Raw genomic sequence first — 6967 nt, 5'->3', positions numbered from 1 at the left:
CGGATATATGGTATATATGGGTGTAATCTATTATACTTTAGATTCATTATTGTATTGTAAGAATTATTGAGCTTTAATAACTAAAAAGGTATCATTAAAGTATATCTGTTGATAATTATTCTAAATAAGTCTTTTTTTCTTTTTAATTGTTGAGAAAAATATGAAATTGTCTGAATCTATAATTTTATTAAACACTGACGCAATCGCAATCAAATTGGTAGGTAACTAGTGTTATTATTCTCAATTTAGCTGGATTTATTTATCTAAAAATATAAACAATAGTACTTTATATCATCTATTCACCAAGCAAGAATAATTCAACGTGGATCAACCGTCCCATCCGTAAAGTACATTAACAGTGACTCGATAAACATTTTAAAATAATTAAGTATAAACAATAATATTGGGGCAACAACCAACTCGGTGAATTGTTCGTTTCTAATTTTTCCTATATAGGCCCATTAGTTAAAGCCACTATTTGGTGTCAACGACCTTTCACTTAACTTTCGACTCTGCTGTGATTAGGCATTTTGAAACGGCTTTATCATTTTTGTATCTTGTATATAGTTTGGATACCGGGGTAATTTAATAGTTAACTTGTATCAATTAATCTACAGAGGCTATAGGATTTACATGATGCTTATTTCTTGGACCCCATATGTTAGGCCTTGTGTTATTGGAAGTAAAAATACAATCATACACAGATTACCTTTTATACTAGTGTGTGATGACCTATTGCGTATAAAACCTGTAAAGAGCATTAAGAACTTTTCTATTTAAGTTTTTTTGTAATAATTGAAAACACTTAAGCTCTTTGTAATTGTTTTTTAAATACTTGGTACTAGTTCTGCAGGTTTCCAGGTTTAATAAGATACCATTATTAATATTTAATGAAAACAAATTAATTGTTGAGCCAATAAATTATTAATAGCTTAGCAGAGCGTTTGTTTTACGTCACCATGAAAATGAATTTTTAAAAAATAAAAAAAAACCGTCAGTCAATTATTCCAATGGAGACAAGACAAAACAAATCCTGAAATAAAGGTCTTATTGGTAAAATTAGGTTGACAAAACCACATTTAGGACATTACAACCATAAAAGGATGTACCCTTTAATGTCTACATATTGCTACAAAATACAGTTATGGTTGTTGGGTTTAACATGTTCACCAAAAACTCAGTGCTCACATATTCAGATTTTTTCAAAACGGCTGTAAGAATCACACACAATCCAGCTTAAAAAGAACAAAGCTTAATAGAATATCAAAACATGGAAACACTTTTGTAACATTAGGTCTAGAGAGGTTTTAAGCTAGCTGGTATATCTGCAGAGCAGTAGATTGAAAGATTCTTCGAATATCGGTAAAACTATAACAAATTCAATTCTTCTAATATTCATTAAGTTCCAAATGTTACAGGTAGTTTCAGAAGGCATGATGACTTCTGAAAATTCTTTCACGCGCCACGGCATAATGTGTAATAAATGACGTGTAATCTGGTCCGCCGTGTAACGGCACTCCTACTCTTGATGCCAACGACTAACTGGTTTTTTATATACGCGTTATTACTGGTATTACCGTTTTTCGTATTAAAAATTTATTTAAATACGGTTGAAGTTTGCTATAGAAAAATTTATGATAATTCAAAAGCTCGAATGTCAAGATGATGAATATCATTATCAAAAAATTATGAAAATACTTATCTTGAAAAATAATTCTAATGGATATGGTGCATTTATTCATTTGCATCAGGATTTAAATAAATAGTATTTGGGCAAATGTCTGGATGTTCTTGAGAGGTTGAAAATGATCTGTTAGTGAAAATTAAAAAAAAAACACTAATCTATCACTTACTAAAAAATGCATTTGATGAGTCTTTGTTCTGCTTATACTCTGCACAAGAGGGTGAAATAGAAGAAATAAATATGGACAACGTCAAATTAAAATATTCGAAACGAAATCGACTTAGTTACAATGGTAATCTAAAGTATGTTCAAAAATGTGTCAAAGCCATTAGTGGCACAAGAAAATTTGCCCCTTTTAATACAATTAAATCAAAGAAAGTGTAACGTGTATACATTACATTTACATCATAGTAGACACTTTCATAGCTTATTAGTTACTTTAATGTTTTTTAAATAAACCCATATTTGTAGATTTCAAACAGCATACATATTTTGACAGATTTATATTATTTCAATTTATGGTGTTCTCTTTAGTAAAATATAGCCAGGCAGCATAAAAATATTTGAGTTAAGCTTGTTCAAAATTACTGCAAAATAATTTTACAAAAATTATTGCTAGGTAACAGCACAATTTTATAATTAAATGAATTAATTTACTTTTAAAATGCATCCACACATATTTCAAAAGAAATCTAATACACCCTATATAAAATATAGACTTCAGGTTTCTTATTTTAAAAAAAATAAACATTAGGCGTTATATGGTATAGAAGATGCTTTATTTCAATTAGGTACTAAATTAATATGTATGTATTTAAAATTAAGCCAAGATTAACTGATTTGATAAACTGCAATAGAAAAAGACAATTTTAGAATGATACCGAGGATATTAAAGAACTGAGACAGGGATATATCCGAAAAAGACGATATTCTGCCTCTTCTGACACCTATATTTTGGATGCAGATTAAAAATAAGCAAAGAATTATTATAAAATGAGTATTTTCGATCTTAATTGGATAAACTGCAAAAGAAAAACGTAATTTTAGATTGGTACCGAGGATATTTACCTATATCCTAAACCCAGTTTAAAAACCAGAAACTAACTAAAGTTTGAGTACATGTTTAAGTTTTTGTTCTGCATAGTTTGGAGGAGTTAATATTTAACTCTTGTTAACGATGTTTTAGGTACTTACAATAAATATAAATAAAGCAAGATTAAGGGAAACTTCTGCGTCCCACACATAAAATTTAAATGAAATAATAAGCATTTTGTAAAATATGCATAGGTCCTAAATAAATAACCCAATAATAAAATTTATCTAGAATATTTATGCCAACCTAGATCTTTTCATGAAAATTGTATGGCTTTATATATCGGGTTTTCAAGTAGGTTATGACTATTATAGGGGACGTGCATTCAATTTATTTATTATACATGAAAAGGCTATAAGTCTATTAGAATATAGATAGTATACCTTTATTTGGTGCGAAAAGATGGATATTTTAAAGGATTAGCATTTTCATTTTATTTGTTAATTATTTGAAGTAAAACTATCTGCTGTCTTTGACTGATTGTTCTTGACGTGTGAAAGTTCTAGGCCTCTGTTTCTAAAAGCTAATATTCATTAGACTAAAGGATTTTTTGAACTGATTCATTTTTTTGGTCCATGTGTTAGGGGACAATCTTACATTCATATTCTGTTAGTTTTCTTATGTCTCAACTTATTGTTGAAAAATGTGCGAAGATCGGTCCGTGATGGTAGATTTTCGGTGTTGTGTAGGAATTAAGTAAGTATCACTTTCTTTCCCTAAGTCAAAGATTATTTTTGGTTTCCATGCTGAAACTGATTACTGGAATGTTGTGCATTCGGACCTATCCAAGAATCGATCCTTCTTGTTTCTATGTTTCCAACACTACAAACGTGTCATCTACAGAACAAACTACTGAAAAATTATAGGCAGTGCTTTTTTCTCAAAACTGTCTAAAAATACTACCGGGCTATTACCAGATTCAGTGGGCTAGGCATTGCTACACATTCAAGCTGCATCGAACTTCTTATTAGGCACGCCTGTAAAACATCGGCAATATCCTTGACAATACTCTACAACTAGATCCAAGGATTCTACCATAACTAAATAATATTACAAAGTAAAGCCTACTAGTATCCCCTCAGGTTCTATGCAGTCCCCTAATTTTGTTTACGGAACCTACGGACTCCTTGATGTAAGTTTTCTACATATATTATTCTAAAATAACACCTTAATACTACTGTGCAAAATTAGTTTGTCAACATCAAGTGCAGTTAACCTTAGAACATTGAAAGGCTAGAAGTAGCATGCCGTGGAACTATGGGCAGGTTTGTTTGCTTGCAACATCTCTGATACAATGATGCCAAATGCTTATAGAGAAATGGCAAAAATCACTTTATAATATCATAAAAATTTTCAGTTGTTTCCGAAGGCTCAAAACAATACTATTGCTCTCCTTTAATAAAATATCAAGCATTTTTTTTAAATAAATTTGATAAGATACTCTATATCGAAGTCAATGTACGATAAATAAATGAAAATAAAGTACGAAGAAACGAGAAAACGGTAATGCCATCGCAACGCCGCTCGATCCCATTGTTTATGCCACCGATACAAGCACTCTCTACCAGTGACGTCGTCAACAAATATTTACCTGTTAAATTTTTATTAATTATTATAGAGTTTGAGTATAAGTAATATTACCATTTATGAGCTATTTATGTATTTTTTTAACGGACTTCGTTAGAGGAAAGTCCTAATAAAAGGCAGTATTTTTGTCAAAGCTTTTTTATGGAAATTAAATATTTAATTAATATAATATTATAGATTTCTTAATAAATCATGTTTTAAGACATACATTTTTAACATTTTGCAAAATTTCATTGTTATTGTTATATTGAACAAAACTCAGTTTTACATCACTTACTTTATATCACATAATATATACTTCTATGGTGCTGACTTTTTCAAAGGGACAGTATTGCTTCAGCGGAAAGAGTTAAAACTACAAGGATGTTCAAATTGTGAAGGAGTTGCAGGTTCTTTATAGGTTATAAGATTTTTATTATGAGTATTTAGCCTGTACAATGGTTTTGAGACATTTAACAGTGACCTATATAATACCTAATACCAATTATCATATCATATTAATTTATACTAAAAAACAAAGCTTACCTAAGAATAAAGACTATGTACAATAGATTAGATTTGATAGTTTATTAGTAGTAATATACAAACAAGTACTTTTACAAGTCAAATAAAATATGTAGTATGTTGGGCTTTTTCGAAAATCATGTTATTATTTCTTAAGTATTTTAATAATGACTTGAGACATCTAATTCAATTTCTTTGGCGCAAATTTGCTGCAATCGTCGAATTTTAATTTTTTGTTCTTTTTTTTTTCCATAATTTGGTGACAAGTGATTTAGCTTTTGAAACGGTGGAATCATCAGTGCTTAGGTCCTCAGGATATCATTTTGATTTTACCCTGGAATAATATACATGAAAATATAGTATTACCAAAATTAAAAAGAAAAAAATTAAAAAATGTATTATGATAATCCAATTGATCAATAAAATGTATGTTATTATAAAGAATCTTTGTAATATCATACATTTGATTAATTCCATTTAATTAAACAAATATAACACAATAAAATACTATATCACTTTTAAATAAGATATATAGAATAGGATGATACATGGCATAAAACTAGTAGTCTATTTTGAGTGTATTTTTACCTTTTCCTTGGCAGAGTCAGGGAATGTGTAGCAGTTAAACAAAAACGGCTTGGATGAGAAATAGTAATTGTTGATGAATGATCAGATCTGTAATTATACAAAATTTGGTGTATCAAGAATATTAATCTATTTTAATTATCCATACTTGTGTATATTAGCTTCACTATTTGTACTATATACCATTTTGGAATCTAAAAAAGTTTTTGCACTCTTCAAGAAAACTACCCCTGCAGCTTTGAAGGGTAAATCACTTGGTAAATTAACTGAATTATCGGCTGCTGTGTTTTTAACCAGTGCATCAGAAATCCTAGTAAAAAAATATAAAATATAAAAATTTTACACACATACCTAATTTAATAAGTATTAGGTATAAATAAAGCTTATATGAGTTACACTAATATTTTTTGTGACGATTTTTTTATACTAGGAAAATATATTTAAAAAAAAATTACCTTTAAGGTAGAGCTGATTTTTTTAATAAAGTCTGGCTACTGATAATATTATCTCCCTTATATAAGAAATCACTTCTAAGGATGTGATCTGAACAAACAAATATGTTCTTTTCAATTGTGTTGATTTCCATTAATGAAATCCATTGTTCCCTTTGGGCATATATTAGGCAATCTATAATAAGTATTTGATATTTAATCAAAAAGCAAAAAAATTACAGTAATAAATTATTATGTGGTGCCAATTACTATATATATTATTGTAAATTGCAATATGGTAAAACAAAAAAAAATTATCGACCAAATTTTAGGTAAAGACAAAATTAACTTTATACATAGATATCAATATCTAAATAAATTTCAAAATTCTTTAAAGGCAATAAAAATTAGTAATTTCATCTATTTACCTAATGTCTATATTAAAAAAACATAACTATATATAGATAGGTACATGGGTATTATGCCTTCTTTCTGCCAAAACAACAAAAAAAACATAAAATCCTGTAATAAAACCAGGGACAAAATTCTAGTTTTATATTTTTTATAGCCTATTGATAGATGAATATGTTCAAAAAAATATTTAGATTTAAAAATATAAATATTTTGGTATTTTACGCACACTTTCACATTCAAGTTTTTATTAGGTTTATATCTATAAGATCCCCTATTCTACGTTTATGATGATGGTTACCCCATGATGTGATGTTATGAAAGTATCGGTACTTACTTGTGAGAGGATCGGCTTGAATTACCTTTTTATCATGATGCGGCACAAACGACACAAGTTTTTGCCATCTTAGCAATTTAAAAAAACACTAAAATGTGGCCTTTTTCCCTTTTAAACTAAAAATTAAAGAAAATACACGAGTCCCCAAAATAAACAAAAAGCCGTTTGACAGATGACACTACGCGTATGGCTCAGGCGCTAAAGCTCCGGTGTTGTCGCTTCAAATTTTTTAGAAGCAGTTTTAGGGATAAGAATGTTAATAATTTTGTTTATTTTTTGCTTAAGGATATTATATTTATTGCTAAAATAGGTTAATTGTAGTATTTATACTTTTT

The 6967-nt window shown here is 28.7% G+C and overlaps 1 long non-coding RNA gene across 1 annotated transcript; it reads right to left on the bottom strand.

Annotated features, from left to right (window-relative positions):
• Positions 1-5044: 5044 nt before the first annotated feature.
• Positions 5045-6033, bottom strand: LOC126739877 (uncharacterized). Its single transcript, XR_007661720.1, has 4 exons — positions 5909-6033; positions 5602-5763; positions 5457-5543; positions 5045-5202 (listed from the first exon to the last, which is right to left on the bottom strand). It is a non-coding gene; the product is annotated as an uncharacterized LOC126739877 (long non-coding RNA).
• Positions 6034-6967: the final 934 nt, after the last annotated feature.

Source organism: Anthonomus grandis, chromosome 8 (genome assembly GCF_022605725.1).
Source record: "Anthonomus grandis grandis chromosome 8, icAntGran1.3, whole genome shotgun sequence".
Taxonomy (NCBI): Eukaryota; Metazoa; Arthropoda; class Insecta; order Coleoptera; family Curculionidae; genus Anthonomus; species Anthonomus grandis.
The sequence above is the reverse complement of the archived record's forward strand: the minus strand, read 5'-3'. Positions and strand labels throughout refer to the sequence as shown.